The 21,990-nt window shown below is 43.5% G+C and overlaps 1 protein-coding gene across 1 annotated transcript in view; it reads left to right on the top strand.

Annotated features, from left to right (window-relative positions):
* Window positions 1-217: 217 nt before the first annotated feature.
* sema6bb (sema domain, transmembrane domain (TM), and cytoplasmic domain, (semaphorin) 6Bb) overlaps window positions 218-21,990 on the top strand; it is a 139,774-nt gene continuing 118,001 nt past the window's right edge. Inside the window, exon 1 of the mRNA XM_030727710.1 lies at window positions 218-925. The gene's annotated coding sequence lies outside the window, so the exon portion shown is untranslated. The remainder of the gene's footprint in view (window positions 926-21,990) is intronic.

Raw genomic sequence — 21,990 nt, 5'->3', positions numbered from 1 at the left:
TTCCAGTCGCTGCATAATTCTGCTTCAGGTTTTGGCACTAACAGGCTTTAGGAGTCTCGTGTGGATGACAGCAGTGCTGGAGATGCTGTAGCTCACACTACCGCTAGAAGACAAAACGCCGTGGTCCTCCGACTTCACCAAAGCTCCAAAGTGCAGCTCAAGGAACAGGAACTATTGTTAATTAGCAGATGAATGGGACTTTGCCGTGCGCTGGATCCCGAGCCCGGCTCTGCGTGAAAGTGGGGCGCATAAGCAGTGAGAAGAACAGTCTTTTCTTTCATTGAGACCCGAGGTGGAAAGACGCAGCGGTGACAGAGCAGCAGTCGTGCGCCGCTGCAAAATAGACTAACTATTGTAGGGACGGAAGATTGATAACACAACTGGGCGAGCACCGAGAACGGCAGATGTAATTTCCAAACGTTGCAGCTGGTTCGTTGCCAGTGGTGTACTGGATGGGTTATTAATTCATTCTCCTTTTCATCATTCACTGCCTCCAGCGTTTCCAGATTACTTGGGGGGAGAGATCTCGGACGGCTGTGAGGGAGTATTGCTGCAGAGACTAACGGGGAATGCCATGTGTCGTTGCGCGACATAAAAGCTCTTTGTGGGCTGTTTTGCACCGTGGACAGGTGGTGCCCCGTGTGTGTGTGTGTATGTTTGTGTGTGCTCAGACTAGCAGGGGGTTCGGACACACAACCCCTGAGACAGTTGTCTTAGGGATGTCAGGCCGGCGTACGAGATCAGTTTTTGCCAGAGACAGGTGCGACAGGGAGGAGTAGTTTACAAAGCCTCTCACAGGATCTGGTAACGCGCTAACGAGCCTGCTCTCTCCTCTGATCACTCTCGGATATTTTATATCCAGTGAGACACAGAACTGACTCATACTGTTGATATCTCGGCGGCACCTTTCCCGTGATAACCAGAGGTAAGTGAACCGAGTTGTCCGGTGTGGAGGTTTGTGCTGGGTGGTGGAGGTGGTGCGCTTTTGTGGCTCTGTCGCGCTTTGATGCTTTGGGGGGGAGAAAAAAAAATCATTAGACGAAGGAATTTAGTTATCAGAACTGAAAGAACGAACCGAGCCAATACACAATACCGGGCTGATCTGTTATTTCTGGCATCTGCGCTCTACAATGGGTTTGACTGTAAAATTCTCTATATCATACTGCGTAGCTTGCAGCTACGCACAAAACAAGCGGGTTTCAGTTGTCCGGAGGCGCTTCAGCTTACATCTATTGATTTGATATTGACACTACTCGCATGAATTTTTAGACTGAGAATGCCTCATCGATATTTATTTATTTATTACATTGTGATGTGGTGCCAGTCCACCGAAATTAAACAGGTTTTCCCGGAGGGTTAATTATGAATTATTGACTTTGCCTGTTAAACGGGATTTTCCCTCTTGACTCTGTTGTAAAACACAACTAGAAAGCATAATTTCTAAATCTATTGAGTTGCAGATCAGTGGAAGCACAGTAAGTATGTCTTCATGGCGTGATTGGTCAAACGTGCCCCTTCTCTTTGAATGTGTGTAGGTGCTTGTTGTTTGTATAGTGGGATTTGTCTGATTGCATGTTATCTGCTGGTGGTCTGTTCTAAAGTCCTACCCACTGGGCCCCTAATGTCCACTACTTCTGCCTTCAGGCTCTGTCATCTCTCCCCCCCTCTCCCTCTGCAGTAGCTGCTGTCTTTACAGTACATTGGGCTGAATAGTGTCAGAATCAAATTTTTGCTTTTTGTGCAAGGACCACTAACTCTCAGTATCTGGCTCCAGGTATCCTGAAGTTTTCCCATTTGGGAGCTGTTTTTTGTTGTGGCTCCTGTTTCAAATTCAAATTGCCTTTCAACTGCCTTTTGTCCAAAGCTGAGGTTTGTGGACTGGAAAGAGAGACAGAGAAGTAAGTGAAGTCCCCAAGGGTCAAGGCATTCCTGTAACAAGCACTAGTGTATGTGAGGGGAGAGGAAAGTAAGAGAGATGTCTTGAAAGAGTGAGACAGTGCCCCTGGACCAGTGTGAGGGTAGGCGCAGCTAAGAGAATACCAGCACCTCCACTAACCTTTCTGTCGCTACCTTGTCAATCAGCCTTCAAGGACAAGAGCCTCTTTAATTCCTCTTCCTCAAGTCTGGGTTGTCACCCACTCTGACAGCCAGGGCTCAGGGGTGCTGCCGCAGGATACACATAGATCCTTCGTCCCTGCTGCTCACATGATACTGCACCAGTCTGTGTTTCAGAACGTTTTTTTTCTTAACAGTAACAGAAGGGAAGCACACATTGGTAGTGAAAAGGACAGAGGCAGAAGAAAGCAGAGATGATCATAAACTAGGGACCCTCTAATCATTTGTGTGTGGCGGCATCTTTGACATGACAGAGTGGGAGTTGTCCTCTCTTTCTCATGGCCTGACATCCTTTTTAAGGCCCATCACACCATCAGTAATTACAAGACAAATGCTATCACAGGAAATTAATAAACAGGCATCAGAGGAAATACCGGTCTGATATGATCTCTGGTCTTCTAATGTGAGCATTTAGGATATGAGCAGTTGCTGATGCTTTTACTCATCTTCAGATATGTTTACGGAAAAATCTTTTCAACATTTGTGTACATTACTTTCTACAAATGCAGCGCAGGGTTGATCGGGGAATAAAAATTCTTAAGAGAGCACGACATGAGAGCTGCTGGCAGATAATGTTAATTTAACTGGTACCTACTACTGAAAAAAATAGATTGAATTCTTTAGTAGTTTCACAAAAGTGACTTTTGATGGGATTCATAATGAGCTACCTCAAAGGAGATTAATTTAAAGGAGTTTGTGCATGCAGGGAAGAGGGGATAAATGTTTTCTCAGTCTGTATATAAATAACCAGACAGTAGGAAGCATTACTCCTTCCAAGAGAAATGACTCAGTAGGGGACAAGATAGCACAGAGAATTATATAAGGCAAACATAAGGAAAGCAATTGAAGAAATGGTGTACCTGATGTTGGAGCTGATGTTCTAAACACTAAAAGTGATTAGTGGAAAAACCCCAACAGAAGGAAAAAGCAATAGATCCAAGTTAAAGCCTAATATAGGAGTAGGATTTTTTGTCAATGGAGAACTCGGATAACAAGGCTAAATGAAACGAGGCAGGGGGTTATACTTTTCCAAGGTCCCAGTGCTGATGTCAGTTTTTGGCGGTGTTTTCTCCATTCCCAGTGCTTCTCCTCACAGCTTAAGAAACTGCTCAGTGGAGCTTGGCTAATCCTTGGCTAGCAGTGCCCAGTGATTTATTATAAAGTTAGCTAATTTAGGGAGCTCTGCAACATCCCACCATACATACATGCCCTTGACAGATCCTCCACTGTCCATGGAGTCTGAATTGCCAATTAGTTTGGAGAATTGTTTGTGTGTGTGTAGGTCACAGACGAAGGCAGAATGAGAGTTTGTCTATGTCTTTCAAAGAGAAACATAAGGGGCAGTGTTCATCATATTGTGTCTGCCTTCCTGTGTATAGACTTTGTGAGAGCATGTGTGTGAGTCAGTCTGTCTGTGCCCTATACAAGTGTGATTCAGCACTGTCCAGCGTTGGTTGAATGGGTGCCCTGTTTGTGCCTCATTTCTGACACCAACAGCCGCTCTGCACCCCTTGCTTTGGGGCAAGTGTTGCACGCTGTGTGCTAAAATAACAGGTGCCTTTATGCAGTGACTTAATCCCTCTTCCCCACCTTCCTCCGGCACCCTGCCGGGGGGGGGGAGGGGAGGGGGTTTACGTCACCTGTGAGTTTGGGGCAGCTCCAGCATAGAAATCAAAAACATAGATTAGTCAGACTGGCTCAGGAAAATGTTACGACATTAAGTCTTAACCTGATCAAGGCTTTATTTTTTTTCATTCATTAAGTTTGCTGTAATTGCAAAATATACTGGTCAAAACATATTCATAGAAACCTGACTTCTGGGAAAACCTTCTTGGACTACTTATTGATTTGGTTTCTTCTTGTTCTTCTATATCTATTATCTATTCTTAAAGGGGCACAAATGATTTTTACACATGAACTCTTCACAACATTGGGAGAATCAGGTCAAGACGTTGCACTTTTTTCACATGTAGTACACACCAGAAGTGATCCTGGAAATACTCAATTTGATTAGACAATGGTGCTCCCTGACTAGAGCGTGCAGGAGGCAGGATGACACATGATGCCCTCTTGCTCGCTGTGAATTCACCAATTACTTGTGCTATTCTCACATGTGTGCAACCAGACATCACACAGACTTTGAACTGGGGAGATGCCAGAGTAAGGACTGGTTATTGCCCGATCCCAATTTGTTGGACATTTGCATTTTCAAATGCACCGTTGTTGGCATGTGTGAAAATGCCTATTGTTTTATTATTATTATTTTTTTATGTGAGCTTTCATAAATTTAAATAAATAACCGTGATTATGTCTTCAGGTTTGTTCAGGCTGTCATATATTTTCTTGGGTTTTAGCCAGACTAGCAGAACTATTCAACACATCCTCTGAGGGAGCAACGCTTTCACCACCTACATCAATCTAGTCTGAGATTGACAGATAAAATCCTACTGAGCTGTGGTGTCTGGGGGCTCGTGCTAAACCTGGCACCCAGGTCTGTTTTTCTTCTTTCTGTTTCTTCAGAATACCCCCCTGCTTGTTTTCCGTCACACATTCTGTATCCTATGACCCCCCCCCCCCCCCCCCCCCCCCCCCCCCCCCCACACACACACACACACACACACAAACGCACACTCTCAAGTCTCCTCTGGACCTTGATGTCAAGGCCTCTCAGGCAGTGTGGTCTCTGTCTGCAGGCTGTCAGGGCAGGGACACTGCCCACTGGGACCCTGAATGGGACAAATTGACCGTAACAATGTTCCCACTTAGCATGTGGAGCTGGAGAAAGAGAAGGTGAAAAGAAGGGACTGATGATTGAAGGGCAGGCCAGGCATATTGGGGGAAGAGCGCAGAAGGGATGGGGGTGGGGGTGAGGAGGCAGGAGATGTAATGAATTGAAGACTTATATTAAATCACACTGCTTGTATTTTAAAAATCCTCTCATCACAAAAATCTCTCTCTTGCTCATGTGCACACGCTCACACACACACACACACGCGCGCGCACACACACACACACACACACACACACACACACACACACACACACACATATGGCTTTGCTTGTTGTTATTTGCCCAAGGCTACTGCTGAGGTTGCCATAGCAGCAGGATAAACACGTTTGCTTGTGACCCTGCAAGCCCTCACATACACACATAACACACCTCATTCTCAATGCCCAGCTGCCTTTCATAGGGGGTTTGTCAAGGCTGGCAGTTTGATCTGCACTAAGGTGTTACCACTGCCTCACAGAGGGTCAAGGATCATCCAGCCCCCCCATTAAAATGCAATAAGGCCCATAGCCCATTGGGACCACCTCTGCCATTTAATCACACACCGCTGCTCCCTCATCATCTGCTCTCTCCCTTTTATCTTTTAATCACTTGTTTTTCCAGCCCGGTCTTCCTTTCACTCTCATCTCTCCGTCTTCATGTCTTTTATACATCCAGTGCAAATAAGCCAAGGCAGTCGGAGTAGATGAACGTTCAAAGAAGTGAATCTTGATATAGTCAATAATAGGCAGGCTTTCATTTTTCTATGAAAAGTCTCCCTCATGTAGTTGCTCTCATCAGCAGCCACAAGCTAGCTTCTCCTCAGAGTTTGTAAAGTCTTAATTTCAGTATTATTTTTTTTTCATGCCCTTTAGCTGTGACAGAATGTCTCCAAGAAGTTGGAGTGGGATCATGTTGTGTAAGCCCGAGGTTGCGCAGTGTGACAGCAACAAAGAATGCAGCAGCTATCACCATAGGCCAAGTGGCTGTTGAATAAAGATGCTTCCCATTGCTAAAGCTGCCATCCTATATAGGCTTGTTGTACCTCCAAAGGGAGTATGTGTTCATCTGTGTGTGTGTGTCTTTCCTATGTCTGAATAAGGTATGAAAAGGGGATTCTTTCATTATCTGCAACAGTGAGAAAGAGACATTTTCATGAGTATAAACTGCTGGCAGCGGACCACGAGTGATACAGGACAGAAAGAAAAGGCAGACAGACGTGATGAAGATGGACACCGGTGTTTACTTCCTGGATACAAATAAACAATTTGTGTGTGTGTGTGTGAGCTGAATGTTTTTCACAGCCTGTTTGCTTGTCATTAGACCCCATTCACATAGCTGTTTCCCTCTTTTTCTCTCACTCTCTTGTTTTCTCACACACACACACACACACACGCGCGCACGCGGTTTGGGTCACTCTCACACTCCTGAAGTCTCTGTATCAACAGAGCCTCCATTTTTTGTTTTTTTTTTTAACGAGAAGAAACTGATGAGGGACTGTGGTCCCAAATACAACATGAATACACAATGGCATACTGAAGCGCACACTCACACTGACGGCTAAGAGACAAGCCAACACAAGCCCAAAGCAAAGAGCACCATATTCAGCGCCAGCAGCAATACTGCAATTATATTATTTTTCTTCTCTGTCGTGATATAAATAGCAACACTGATTTCTATAATGGCATTCACAGATACACGTTGTACACCTCCTTGGTTATATTTCCCTTGTTAGGTTGCTATGATAACGAAGCACATAACTAATAAGGCACAGTTTAACAACTGTGTGGTTGGAGACACGGTGAAGAGGATGCTGGTCACACACATCCTGAATCATTTCCCGCATCAGCACAGCATGAATCTGAAGGAACCTTGCCCTGTGGGCCAGACTGGTATTATCCTGCTGCTGTTTTATAGCTGATTCATTTCTTTGGGGAACTTCCAGCCCAAATGGCTTTATCTGGTTGTTTTATGGCTACAGAGGAAAGGCAAAAATAAAATCAGAATGTTCTCGCGCTGGCATTGTCTGCTTCTGCTGTGGACAGAGTTGTTTACAGTTGTTGTTGCTGCAGCCTTTTGGTCATGTTGCTCTGCTCTCCTCTTGTCTCACCAGCATTGTGGTTTTAAGTTTCTGACTGTACTCTTTAACTTTTTTTTAACTTTTTTTTTTTTTTTTAATGTCTCATTTTGCTGCCAAGCTGCCACTTGTTTTGTGCTTTGAGGTAATTAACAGCTTAATGTGTTCAGTGACCTGAGGGAATCAGTCATGCTGAAAAAACAAAAAGAAAACTATGGCTTGCTGGCACCGGGTGGAGGGCAGTTGGCGAGGTGGAGGGGATGGAGCAGAGACTGTGACCTACTGTCTCTCTTGTGATGGTGAAATGAAGAGAGTGGGGAGTGAGTGAGGCAAGGCAGGACAGTGACACGTGTAGGATTTATGGATGAAGCTGAACTGTAAGGTATTTAGGGAAACTGGGGTGGGGGGGACAGAGTAAATAGAAAGGAGAGGTGGAAAATAGTTGAAGAGTCTTGAGGATGCTTGTTCAGCCTCTGTTGCTGTTGGAAAGTGGAGGAAAAGTGGGTCCTTGAATGTACTTGCCTAAATTAATGGCTCAGAAGCACCAATTAATGTACAGCCTCACTGTGGGTCTCTGCTGTGCTGAATCAAAGAGGTCTTGCTGTGCAGTGCGTCTGCTCATCTCCCAAGCGTCAAGCATGCGTGCATGCACTCACATACGCACTCACAAACACCCCCACGCGCACCACACAGTGGAGATTTTGGCCAAGAAAACTGATCCAATGAGGGAGAGATGAGATGAAAGCGCACGGAGCTAAAAAAGCTGAATGTCAAGGTTAAAGAACAAAAGGATGATGATTTGGGCTTTGTTAATAAGTGTTGAAAAGATCAAGGCAAGGTCAAGTAAGATGTCTTGGATGAGAAGAGTTGAAATAAGGAGTGGAGGTGGGCGGAGGGTGTTCACTGTGGGCAGAAATCACAGAATCAGTCCCAGGACCCATCTGGAGGCAACAGGTCTGATGACAGCAGGCGGGTCCTCGATCCAAGTGTCCCAGCCGTGTGAGACAACCAGGATGAGAGCCAGGGTCTCCCCTTGTCCAAGACCCCTGGAGACTCAGCCCGTCCACCAGCAATCTGTCCCCTGATACTTAACCACTTCAGCATGACAGAGAGGCATGTTTGTTATGATGGGTTATGGATTACAATTGTTCCAACTGAAAGTGGCTGGTTGATTACACGGTATTAGCCACTGCTGTCAGAGACGAGTGGATTCTGTGAGGATGGTAGACGGTCTGTATGCTGAGGAGTTATGTGGAAAATGATTTATGGATTTAAGCTTTTTTTCACAGCAAATCTGTTAATGCAGTAGTCCTGGTCTGAATTCATTAACATTAATTTCGCTTGATATGAGAAGCAGTGACAATAGCAGTCACAAACCAATAAGCCACAAAGGCAAAATAATTGATATCCTACACACATAACACCTCCTTCTAAAGCCTGTGTGCTACAATGGAGCTGATGATTGGCAACGGCTCTGTGCCGGGCGTACTGTGGTTGCTGTGCATTCAGAATACCATAGCTAGCATGCACACAGTAGCTAGTGGGTCATTTGTATTTGCATGTAAATGTTTTTCACCCCTTGGCTTTGCTGGTGAGGCAATCAGAATGGGCCTCTGTCTGCATCACTTAGAGGGAGGCTGCAATGACTGACTGTGACATTCAGAGCTCAGGCCAGGCTTCACCATTTACTTTCATTTGCTTGTTCACTCAAACGTTCGTTTCTGTGGGAAGGAAAGGGCACAAGATGGGAAGGGTTTTTTTTTTTTTTTTTTTTTATGTTGATGCAATATCAAGTCAGTAGATCCTTTAGTCCACATTCATGTTCCCACTATTCATTGATTTTTCTCTAAACCATTAAATCAGACCATGTCATCCTCCCATGTCATCCTACCGTCATCATTAAACTCAGGGGCCTGACCTTGGACTCCTTCATTGTCCTGTATGGCGCCACCAAGATATGCACTTGCAAGATTTTTGTCTGTTAGACCAGTGTCACACACACACACACACACACTCCTACCTCCTACATGCCGATGATGGATACATGTGCAAATGCATGTCTGCACTACGGAGGAGTGTTTGTTCTTGACTCATGTAGCACATCTCGGGATTTGGCAGTCTGTCAGGCATCTATCAGCCTCTGTCATTAAATGATGCATGGTCCTTTAGGTCCCTTAGGTTTGACTAGCTTGGGTTCTTTGGTTGCTGAGTGAGGCAGACAGAACAGACATCGAGGGAGAGGAAAACTCAGTAAGAAAGGAATGTTTGGGTGAATGAGTTTGCAGAGGAATTGAGCAGGAAAGGAATGAATGAGTGAATAAATAAGTTCCCCAACTACTACTGATTTGTGTATTTATGCCACAGATATGTCCAATAAACAGTCAGGATATAAACACGTCTTTTAAGATAACCACAATGTTCTACAGTTCAATATTTGTTTGTATTCATATTTTGCACAGACCATGTATTCTGGTGTATCGATTTTGCGTCTTTGTCTGAGAATCTCAGTCTGTCTCTGCCAGTCTGGGAAATGTTGTTGTATATACATACAAAGTATACACAAAAACTACTTAAATAGTTTTCCAGTTTATGCTCATGTGTGTTTGATGTCACACTTCAAACGTTTCTCTAATCCTACTGTTTGATATTTGAGTCCACATTTGTTTCTGCTTTTTCTTTTACATTTATGTGATGCTATTGCAGAGTTTGTCTGCTGCCTGCTGGCAGAAACATTGGTTTGTTGCTGCTGTTATGTGCTCTTTGCTGTTTTTCCCTCTTCTCTTATAAATGTAGTCCGAGCAGTCCTGAGCCTAGTACATCTTCAATAAAGCCAGAATGTTGACGTGTTGGTTCTAATTTGATAATGCGGTTGCTGCCTTCTTGTTTAAAGCTTCCCGTGTATTGATTCTGACAAAACTCCACCTCAGTAACTCCTAAAACAACTGCTCTTTTTTGACCTTGCCTTACCTGGCAACATCATCACCACGGTGCCTTGACATCCTGTTGTGTGCATCAACACGCAGCCTACTTGTTACCTGCTGTGGCTGCTCTAACCTTTTCAACAATTATCCGCTTGCTTCTTATAAATAGCCTTGCTTGTTCTGTCTGTTTCATTTCAAAACCAGCCACGCTCTCATCTGGCTTTCTGCTGCAGCAGCAGCAGCGGCAGCAGCAGCGGTGGCGGCGGCACAGAGAAACTTGATACCAGAGTCTAAACTGAAGTAATAAACAAGACAGAAAATGCTCCAGCTCTTGCAGGCCTGAGATATGTCATGTAGCATGAAACATTAAGGGTGTTGCAACAAGGGGAAAAACAAAGTTTTTTCAGTTTGCACAAAATCCATGTTGTTGATGTAACAGCAATAAAGCAGACCAAAATAATCCAAATCATTATGAAACATGCAGCCAGTGAGTAATCTCTCAGATCTTCCTCCTGCCTTCTCAGCATTCCTCTGACTTCTAATGGAGCTTTTTTTTTTTTAACTCTTCAATTTTTATGTTATTGATGATTCTCAGTGAGTGTGTCTTTAATTGCGCTATCCTGAGGGGGCTAGCTGAGTGCTTAGTTACAGAAACACTGGTAAGCGCTGTTCCTGCCAAATGTTAAAGATGGCAGTTATTCGTGAGTGACATTTTTAGTTTTTATCGTTTGCCTGCCGGACAGCACTGCACCTCTTTTTGTGAACATTTCTTTTTTATTTATTTTTTTTACTGTCTTTTTCTCTGTGTTTGGCTCGTGCTGCTCCACCTGGCAAAGGGAACCTCTCTGCTGTCATCAGCACCATTAACTGCCTCAAAAAAGTCCTGTAGCTTTGAAGCTCTGCAGGGCTTAGACAGTAATAGGAGGACAGCTCCAGGCTATAATGCATGGAAAGCTCTAGGGCTCCAGTGTTTGTGCCTTAGTTCAGATTGTTATGCCCTTTCATGACATATGGCTTTAACGACATGCGGACCAATTATCATCTGGCTTGTTATCGACTTTTCTTATCATCTCAAAACTTTGTTTAAATTCAGCGCTGACATTAAAGGTGAGGTTGACAGATGCAGCAATATGGATCTTAACAACATAAAATGACACCAAAGCGGTAAGTACATGGCAGTATTGTTATTGTTGTCACTCTCTGGAGCTATTTTCAAGGCAGCGATAACAACTGCTTGACACTCAGTATTTATGGCTGTCTTTTCTTTTAATTGGGTGCATTATGCTCATTTCCTTTGCAGCTTTTCAAATCTTAATCAGATGGCTAATTTACTGTCTTCCAGGCTTTAACCAGCTGTCTCCCAGCATAGATACTTTCCCCCTCCCTTTATCTCCATCTTTTCCTCTTCCGTGTGTGTCTCCATTGTTCCCTTGGCTTATTTTGCAGTCAGCCATGCAGGGTTTTGTGTCAAAGTGAGCATGAGTGCGTGAGAGTAGGTGGATAGGTTAATATGACAGGGTTCCCTGATTTGTCTGGAAAAAATACAACAAGGCAAGTAAAAATGTGAAGAGAATTAGTTGTCTGACAGGTCAGAGTCACCTCACAGTAGAAAAGACCAAGCCACTGTGAGGCGCCTTAATGAATGAAATAACACTCTTCTGCTATAACAGCTTCATGCTTCCTATGTGGCAAGCACATATACACATAGACACCCAATGGGCACCTGGCCTCTTATTCATATATTAGTAACTAACCAAAATTCACAAAGAGGAAAGTGAGGAAGCTGATTATGTTCTCTGCTGTCATTTCTGGCTGTGTTTTATGAGCCGTCACAGCTCAGCGTTTTCTTGCTATTGTCAAGTTGGCTCCCCACTGCTGATAAGGAGTAATTGCAAGCGCGGCAGTTGACTTGCTTCTTCTTTGAGAGTTGCCATACAGGATGAAGCAGGCTTTGAGACACTTTTTTGTTCCCATGAAAAGTCTACATCGGTATCTTTGTCTAGAGGTGGGGAGATTTCGTTTGCATCTGATAATCCCTTTTCACTCCTGAAATTAGTTTCTCTCTCTTGAGGCGAGCACGCAGAAGCAAAATTACAAATTAGCAAGGATTACAAATGTAAAAGTGGGAATCAGAACAGATAGGGAAATGAGTTGGGCGCATGTGTGTGTATGTGTGTGTGTGTGTGTGTGCGTGCGTGCATGTGTATTTGTGGAAGTGGTTTCTCTGCCAACAGTCAAGGACTCTAGCTGGGATACTCACCTGATTAAAAATGAATAGATCCCTGGATAGTGGAATCAGGAGGAGGGGAGTGTAGAATGTGGAGTGGCAGCCGGAGGACTCTTTAGTCATCACACACAAAACACACACACACATGCACGTACACACAAGGTTGGCTCAGCGGCTCATTAATACACCTTAGCACCACCGGCTCAACCAGGCAGCTAGCCAACCCCACCCCTCCCCAAAAAAAGCAATGAGATGCTGCTACCAAGGGCCACTCTGGCTGGGTGGAGGGATAGACCTGGGCCTCTGGCAGGTTTTAGGTATCACTCATTAGTACCCAGGCAGAAACTAATGAAGAGCCTGGAGAGACAGAATGAGACGGAGAGAGAGAGACAGAATGAGACACAAATCCTGAAAGGTAAACATGTGCACGAGCACTCGCATGCACACTGACAGAACTAACAGCCACTGGTGTTTTCACTGAGGAGTCCGTATTCAGTTAGGCTTGAGGCTTAAGGAGTGTCTGTGTAAGTGAACATGGTGATAAATCTTAAAGCGGAACACTGAGTCGTCGCTGTATTTTGGTGAACTAGTTCTCTTTCATCATCAAGTGCCAGGGGACACAGACACACAGGGGAGGCTAGTAATAGAAATAACCTGAATCTTTGCTCATAAACACAACTCCTGCCTCATGGAGACATTAATGTGTTTTTAGGTGTGTCCCAGAATTCTGTCCACCTCCCTCAGCAGCCTGCATCATCAGCGTGATTAATAGGGAAACAATATTGATTTTGTCAAAGCACTTTCAGTGTTAAAATATTGTTATATAGTCTGTGTATGCATCAAGACATTTGGTTGTTGTTGTCAGGCATCTCAGTGGTCTTGTTCAGGAGAGCTCAGAGTGGGGTTGCTTATTTTTTTAAGGCTCAGTGAGTCAATGCCCAAGGAAACTAGTTTCTCCTCCAAAGCCTCCTGAGACTCAACCTTGCGGACCTGGACTAATTCTTGTGCATCACATTACCGTTCTCATTAACGTGACTGATTATACACTTGGAAAGAATGAGCCATAGTTTTTAACTAACCAGGCAAAGTGTTTCCTGGCACACGAGTGTAAAAAATCAGAATGCCCACTCGCGTTGAGTCATTTTGGTCTTAGATCACTCTGACGGCTGCAAAGAGCCTTTTGACATCTCATTCTCTGTCAGAAACTTGAGTTCCATCTGATTTAGATGGGAATTTATCTTGTGTGGATGTGTTTGTGTGTGCGCTTGCCTGCATGTTGTTTTGGTTCCTCCTAGCTTTGCGGTGTTGTTTCTGTGCTTATGACATGGTGTTACGGTGTTGTAGGTTTAGATCACATTAATTACCCATCGTAATTACAACCATTTTTGACACAGATTTACAAGAAAACGTAACTGAAATTACCACAGAGACCATTCATAAAAACCCATATAAGATGGTATATTTTGTACACAAACACCTAGATCCAGTTTATTACAGATTTTTGCAGGAAATACAGAGGTGTTCCAGTAGCAAGCTGTTTTTATTGTCTGTTTTCTCACTTGCACATACTGTTTGAGATGGGTCAAAATAATGCAATACCCAAGACAGTCCAACTATGGGAAAAACATGAAAACACTATATTTATAACTAGAAAATGACTTTCTTGTTTAAGTGTGCCTCTGAATGGGTGAAAAAAGTAATAACGTTTAATGTATAAGGCATTTTTGTTATAATTAGATGTGCTGAGTCTGTTTAAAATGCAGACAGACTTCAGAGGGAAGGAAAGCACAAATCCTCAGAGCCATAGCACTATCCCAACTGCAGCCGTTATGTGTTTCATTACAGCTGGAGCACAACATATTTTTACTTTGGAAAAGTGTGCTTTTCTTTGCCGACCTAAGATCAAAATTGTTCTCACCCTGACTAGTGTTTTATACACGCATTTTAACAATTATTTACCTTTCATGTAAACCACTGCAAATTCCCACCATTACTGTACTCTTAAAATAAAACAGAGATCCCATCTGCTTAATTCAGTTGAGGTCTGTCTTTATTTATAGAGCAGGGGACAAATTTAGGAACAAGTGTCAAGTTTATTCTTTAAATGTCAGAGACTCCCCCTCACCCACTTGAAATGTTACAGTAAAAGAAAGACAAAGAATCCAGCATTAAAATCACTTGAAGTTTGTATTAAACAGCATCAACAGTTTAATCATTCCCTTAAGGGGTTGTGTGAAACTAACCAGAGTGTCAGGCTTCAAAAATCTGTTATTCCAGGAGAATTGAGCAAATGGGCCAGGATCTCCCTCTAATGTAATGGTGTGTGTCAGAATGTGAAATTCAGCCTGGCATTTTAACTGGGCAATAATAGAGTTTCTGCTTAAAATGGCTCGTGCCTTTTGTGAGAGAGGACTCGATAATATCAGATCAGGCTTAAGGCTGCAGCCCTCTCATGGCCAAGCCATTGAAATCTGGGCGTAATTATATGGCCTCTGTAGAAGTGCCACCTACACAAGGCTGCAAAAAAACTGGGCCTCAGAAAGCTTAAATAGATAAAAAGGTTATAATTAGACAATGAGCTGCATAAATGGTTTTTATAATGGTATATTTTTACAGCTTATCTTTCATGTTACAAACTCCACACAGACATGATTATACTGTAAGAATTAAGATTAGCCACAAGCAGTAAAACTAAAACTTTAATTAACCCGAGTTAATGATTGAAATTTTCTTATTTTCTGTATGTTCTCCATATGTTTATGATGAAAATCATAAAAAAAAAGTCATTTCAGTTCAATTTCTATGATATCTTTTAACTGGTTCCCGCCACAGCCTCACCCTCTCATCTTTGTAAAAAGGCAGATTCATAGTCTTGAATTAGTGTTTGCTTGTGTAGCTCTCTAGCTGTATTATGGGAATTCAACTAGCGCAGAGGCTATAAAGTCACACTTACTGTAGTTGCAGTACTCCAGAAAGCCAGCAGAAAGTTGCCTGGATGTTTTGTGCTGGCCAAGAAATAAAAGAAGCACAAAGGTGAAGCACAGACAAAAGCTGCACTGGACAGTTGTCATTGTTTTTAACACTCGGTTTCACTCCACTGCATGCAAGATCTTTGTATTTCATGATTTTGTCTTCTACACATCAGAAGCAAAGCTAAGGGCCCAACAACAGCTCAAATAAGAACAAAGGTGCCCCACGTGATAGGTTGTTACACATAATTTTGACTCAGCCCCCGCGTGCCAGCAGTCAGTGACAACACATAGCTCTGAGTAGCAAAGCTCTGAGTAGCACCGATACAAAACCAGTGCAGTAACAATGCAGTACCATGCTGAGCTCAAACCAGTAGCACCATTAGTGGAAACATTTAACTAAACTGTTGTTTGCTTCATGTAGGGATGATATAATGATTCAGCCCAAGTCTGATAACACTAGTCCTCTTATGTTGGTGTATTTGTCCCTGTTTTCCATTCCACGACTGACCTGACTGAAGCCGCCGCTGTCAGAAAGAAATAGTGTCAGTGGAGCTGGCCAGTGGAGAAGGTGATGGCATCACTATCCCACTACAGGGTCACTGCCAGTGAATGAGGGGAATGTGCCCTCACTTGCGACTGTGAGTTCAACTGGAAGAAGACCAGTTCAAGCCAGAGAAGCCTTGTTCCTCTCTAGAGGGATCTTTGTACAAATCTGAAGACTACTGCTTTCAGATGAAACAAAACACTGTATTTGTCTGTCAGTGTGTATAATGTGTATGAGTTTGAGTATGTGTGTTATTGCAAAGTTTTCCACCCCACTGTCTAGCTGACCTGGAGTAAGTACTATAAGCACTCTCCTCTCCTCTCCTCTCCTCTCCTCTCCTCTCCTCTCCTCTCCTCTCCTCTCCTCTCCTCTCCTCTCCTCTCCTCTCCTCTCCTCTCCTCTCCTCTCCTCTCCTCTCCTCTCCTCTCCTCTCCTCTCCTCTCTCCTGTCCTCTCCTCTCCTCTCCTCTCCTCTCCTCTCCTGTCCTCTCCTCTCCTCTCCTCTCCTCTACTTTCTTTTCCTTTCCTCTCCCACAATTCATTCTTGTTCTCTCTGTGGGCGTCAGCTGGGGTACAAAAAAGGAGAAGAGCCTGGGCCACTTCCAAAATGATTTCCATTGCTGCATAAGTGCGTTTGGAAGAATGCAACTTGGTACATGCCAGGAAAAGAAAGAAATAAATGACCCTAGAGTGAGAGCTTGAAGTGGGCCAATCGAAGTTTGGTCAGAGGAAGACTGTGGCTGACGCTTGCCAAGGCCCAGCAGGGCAAATTGAAGAATTTGAAGCAGTGGAGAGAACAGCATGATGTAGTGAAGGAGAAAAGCTGGAGTAAATGGGAAAAATTGCTGGAGTTTGGAGGAAGGTTCCTGACACTCTTCATGGCCAAGCCCAGTTACAGTAGAGCTTTGAGTAGCAGGCCACAGAATTATAGCAGAGGAGAGGAGAAAGAAGATAAAGGCAGGCAGGAGAAAGGCACGAAAATGTCAATATTGAGCCGAAGAATTGAAGGCAAGCAAAATTAACGTGTGTGAGGGACGGAGAGAACAAGAGCTAAGGGTAAAGCCACGTTCCTCCTTTGTATGTTTGTAATTGTTTCAACCTGTGCATGTTCTCTTTCCCCTGTTGCTTCTGCAATTATCATCACAAGACCAGGGGCGGTTTCCCTGAAGTTAGAGAGTCTGAGACACTTGGGTGGCTTGATAGAGTTTGGCACCTGGCGGCGACAGGGCCTGGAGGCACCACTTAGTTAATTAACCAAAAAGAGTAAAACTGATTCTCTAGGCTGATAAACAGGAATTAGGTGAATGTGTTCTCTTCACCTCCCCCTATGGAAGAAACTCTGGAAATAAAATCCTGAAGGTGGTTTCAAGCTATTTCCTTTTTCTCCCAGCAACAAAAGTTGGGAATATTATTGGTGCAAAATATTGGGAGGGCAGGCAAAAAACCCAACTCTTTTTACTTTGTGTATCCTTACTTTTTGATATACATATTTTCTTTCATTTATGGGGATTTTTTTTTTCTTTGCCATGCTGTGCATTTATAGAGGCTTCCTGATGCTGGGGTTTGTTGTGTTTGCTCCTATAGAATGAAATTCCAGAGAGAAATGTACTATACTTGTGTTTAGGTGTATGCACACACCATAGTGCACATTTCTTTCTGCGTGTGAGGGTGTTTTTATGCAATAAGACTGTTGATGAGTACAGGCAAATAAACGACACAGGAGCACTGGCAGACAAAGCGTGCTGGGTTCTCGTAAACCGATGGTGGAAATGATTAACATCCGCACCTTCCCCAAACGAACCCCAACTGCTTCCCCACCGCCTCATTTATTCTGGCTTTCAGTCTGGGGGCCTCATTTTCACTTGGGAAGGAAGGCAGTGTGTAATTGTTTAAAAGAAACACTTTGTCTCAATCTTTTTAACATTTTTTTTTTATCTTAATTAGTATCTTAATTTTTCATGGTAATTTTCTCAAATTCATGTCTTCTCCTCTCTCTTGTGCCAGAGTGCCAGCAAATTAGGAATATGATAAGCCCCCCCCCCCAAAAAAAAAATTCTGCTTTTTGTGACTTATCTGTCTCACTGTCTGCCTGTCTTCTTTTTTTTAACAGCAGTGGTTTCGGGGAGACGGATCATTCCTTGGTTACAGTGTGTGTGGGTGTGTGTGTGTGTGTGTGTGGGGGGGGGGGGGGGGGGGGGGGGGGGCTGTTGCTGCTCTGTCACTGCTGACTCCAGCACACATACTGCAGACTGTGCAGACATCCCATGACCCCTTATCCCTTCATGGCTGCGCACAATTGGCCTTCCCGGTGCTGTATATCACCTGCTACCTGCGCCCTGACATTTTAGCTTTGCCCTCCCACTTGCCCCGTCCCTTCGTATTGTGGAACCACATCCATTTCTGTCACAGTGCCCCTTTCAGATGTTAGCTTGTGCTTAGCTTGAGCCCAGTGGGCTCCCACCTTTTTTAATCAGTTCCTGTGGACTCCTCATTTTTGTCTCCCCATTCAACCTGTTTGCTCATCCATATTCAGAGCATTTTTGCCACCACTGCTCTATTGCATCATAAAATCACGAGATGTTCAACTCATGCCTGTAGGACTGTAGTATAAGTCTACTGATATAAAAGTTTCCCTTCATTAGACAGGGTGTTGTTACGGGTGCTGTGCAAATTGGCCTTATAGAAAAGGAGGCTGTATTGTTCATTAAGCTGCCATGTCAGTAATAGCTACCTTGCGCTGGCTTTTGTTCCCCTCAGAAGTAATTGCTACCAAGGAGATTAAGTAATGATATTACAAGGGTGAGGGGATGGGTGTGTCATCTGTCAGCCATGTCTGAGTATATCAATAGAATAAAATGGATCTCCTGTGAAGCACAGTGTGACATTTTCTTAAGTTCGAACCATGGGGCTTTGGTGTTAATCTCTGGTAAAGTGAAACTGTTAATAAAAATAGATAAAGATCAGGTTTTAATAGAACGTAATGCTGTACATCATTTCTTTGATAAAGTTGAGTGTTAAAGGTGTTATTACCACTTCTTAATAGCCGTTCCTTTTATCTGTTCTATTTTTGTTCTGTCACATCTATTTGAATCTAAATATCAGCCGGTAGGGCAGGAAAATGGTTTATCCTGGGAAAAGTTTGGGGAAAAAAGGAAGAAATGCCATGACATCATTTCTGCTTTCACAGCAAGGTCAACTTTGAAGAAATTTAGACTACACTGCAAACACAAACGGGCAAAGAAACACATCCACCACCCACAGACAGCTAGACTCGGCTTTCTCCTCACACAAAGTTTCCTTTTTTCCGCCGCCTTTAGCTTTTCTCTCTTTCAGTTGTACATTAAAGTGGCATAAAACAGAGCACAAAGCAGGTCCTGAGTGTCTGAGCACTTGAATAGCTTGATTTTAATTCTGCAGGAGACATAGTGTCTTGGCTTGCCAAGTGCAGACAGATCACAGCCTGGCCCCACCTCTTTAAAGAAATCTACTGTACACAGTGTCTACTGATAATGAGATATACTCTGCATCCAGCAGATTCAAGTCTTTTCACTTCTCCTCCGTCACTCTGAGCTGACTCACTTTAGAGACCAGCTCTGAAAAACGCATTTAAAAGGTGCCATGCCTCTCACTCTTTCTGACACACAAAACCCAAATGTCATATATCTGCTCACCACAGTGAGCCTTTGGTTAATTATCACTGCACACTGAGGTGAAAAGGAAAGGGATAGACAAAGATAGTGTGTGACTATTTGCCTCTCCTCTGATCTCATTTAACTCTGTGTCCCCTTACAAACACATCAGAGCATCTGCTGACGGCATCTTGCCCTCTCCGTGGGACATGAGAGAGGCTGGCAGAGGGTGCTTCACTACAGGGCTCCTTTTCTATTCGCTAGGCACGTATCACATACTCACATACGCACACACAGTGCCACTTAAGTCCCAGTGCAATTTACAGTGGAAATGAAAACACTCCAGTGGTAGAGAGTTTGACAGGATGTGAGTGCTTTTAAATATGGCCCCTTTTCTTTATTAAACACCACTCAGGTGAGACAAAGACATAAACACTCCTTCATAGGATTGGAATAAGTTCACTTTAGGGTGTTTTTATTGTCTGAATTTCCTCCACTAGTTTGGCATATTTGTAGCTCAGCAACTCATACTTCCATTAACCACCCAGCTAGTAACTGAAAGCAGACCATTATCTTGGATGAACAGCTAACAATAGATGATTTCTTGCAGTGCATATTTACAATCTAACTCCTTAATTGATTTTTATGCAGGCAGTTATGCTGACTCTTCCTGATTGAGTTACGGTAATTAGATTGGCATGCGATCAGGAATTTACATCACATTTAACTCTGACAATTAGGAAGACTCAACACAGAAAACAGATGTCTTGAAACCAAAACCTGCCTTTTCTACTGGCCATCAGCCATCCTAATTGGCCTATCAAACGGCACCTTGGGTCCAAACCCCGCTTAACTTCGTGGCCGCCTTCTGCTCTGCCTGCAATCCACATTTTTTACTCTGTATCTGAGATTTGATGCTACAGGAAAAAAAAAAAGAAGTTTGTGCTTCTTGAAAATACAGAAATGTAGCTTTCAGAGGTTTTACACATGATACTATTTGTTCATGATGCTGTTTTCTTATGGAAATAAAGTGAGATCACAGAGCTGATGCTGCTCTGTGGGTTTTTAAAATGGGGATTGTTTTGTTTGGCCATCCAACAGGGTTCAGAGGCGTGGGGACTGTTGCCAAAAAATACCAGAAAGACTTTACTGCACTGGCAAACCGTTGTTGAACAAAGTTCCCTAACACGTGTTTTGTTTGGCCACACAGCCCAACAATACATATGACTCCCATTTGTCCTGTTAACTTAATCTCTCTACTTCTCTCCCTCATCCTCCATTTCTCTCCCTCTCTCTTGTACAAAGTTAATACGATGCCCTGAGGACAGAGTAGTTTCTGATTAAGGAAACCAAATCAGCCTCAAACTGACAGGGGTACAATAGAGACCAGACGATATTACCAGGCTACAGGATAACCCACCTTTTCCTGGGCTTCCTCTACAACACCAGTTTTACTGAGTAAGTTTGTGAATGAAAGTCTCTGACTAAGGCAAAGTTTTTCCACTTGCTCTTGTCCCTTCTGGGGGAAAAAATATATTCCCAGGATATTTGCAAACTCAGAAATATCCAGCCGTATCTGAGGAGCTGGCCCCAGCAGATGGCTGTTCTTCTCAAAGCCAGCATGAGCATTTTATTTAGCTGTTTGTCACGCTGTAAGACATGGGAGACCTCAATCTCTCCCTTCTCCATCTACCGTGACCCTCTATGACTGTTGCTTGAGAAAGCCTAATGGCATCCGGTTAGTGCTGAAGGTTTGAGGTGGGAGGGGCTGTCCAACTGTCATTCTAATTTAATATTGGATAAACAGAGGTCAAAGGTTATGTTTACACAGCAAATCTTCCATTTCCTCCATGTCATGTCATATGGGAGATATATGGGAGGCTGTGTAGGAGAAAGGGAAGCTCGACTTGACGCATCACATCACACATCACACTTTCACCCTTCTCGGTTGCTGTCACTTAGCCCTGCGTCCCCTCCCTCCATCTGTCTGTCGCCCTTCATCTCACTTACATTATGCTAACGCGCAGAGACGGGTCATACCTACAGTGCGACATGGGCCCAGTTTGTCATCTGCTAACTGCTGTAAAATTCCAAATACATAACCTAACTTTAATATTAGCATTTAAATTGACCTTTGATTGAACTCCTGTAGGAAGGAGGAGGAGAAGCCACAATATTTCTCAGCAAACACTTTCTCCCTTTGGCATTCCCAAAGGCTTTTCCAGACCATGGGGGAAGTATGATATCAAATACTATCTTTTCGCTGATATGATACAGAGCTGTCATGATTGATTTCCATGCTGCCATGATCTGAACCTAAATTAAGTTGGATCTGTATTCATCCTACAGTTTTGTCACTCCTTCCCCTCTCGCCCTCTCGCCTTCTTTCTCACAGTTCTGCTCCCTTTTAAAATATCTCAGTGCTGTTTGCCATCGTCTGTGGTCTGCTGGTGTTGTTTTGGCGCAAACAGATGTTTGGCTTTTTAACTGTGTCTGAGATAAATGCTAAAAATGTGCAGGTGGTTTCAGGCACATGGTCAGCAGTGGTTTTGAGGAGTCAGAGTCGAGGGAGAAACTTTGTGTTAAGAAATTTCAGAGCTGGCCTTTTTTTTTTGCTGCAGTTTTGAAGTCCTGAAGATTATAGAGAATATATCTATGATTTTTTTTTTTTTACCCTTTAATCCTTCTTTCAGGTTAGGAAGGGGAAGCCCTTTATCTTTCTTTGTGTGTAGGAGAGAG

Source organism: Archocentrus centrarchus, chromosome 4, assembly GCF_007364275.1.
Source record: "Archocentrus centrarchus isolate MPI-CPG fArcCen1 chromosome 4, fArcCen1, whole genome shotgun sequence".
Classification (NCBI taxonomy): domain Eukaryota; kingdom Metazoa; phylum Chordata; class Actinopteri; order Cichliformes; family Cichlidae; genus Archocentrus; species Archocentrus centrarchus.
Note: the sequence above shows the minus strand (reverse complement) of the source record. Positions and strands in the feature narration are given on the sequence as shown.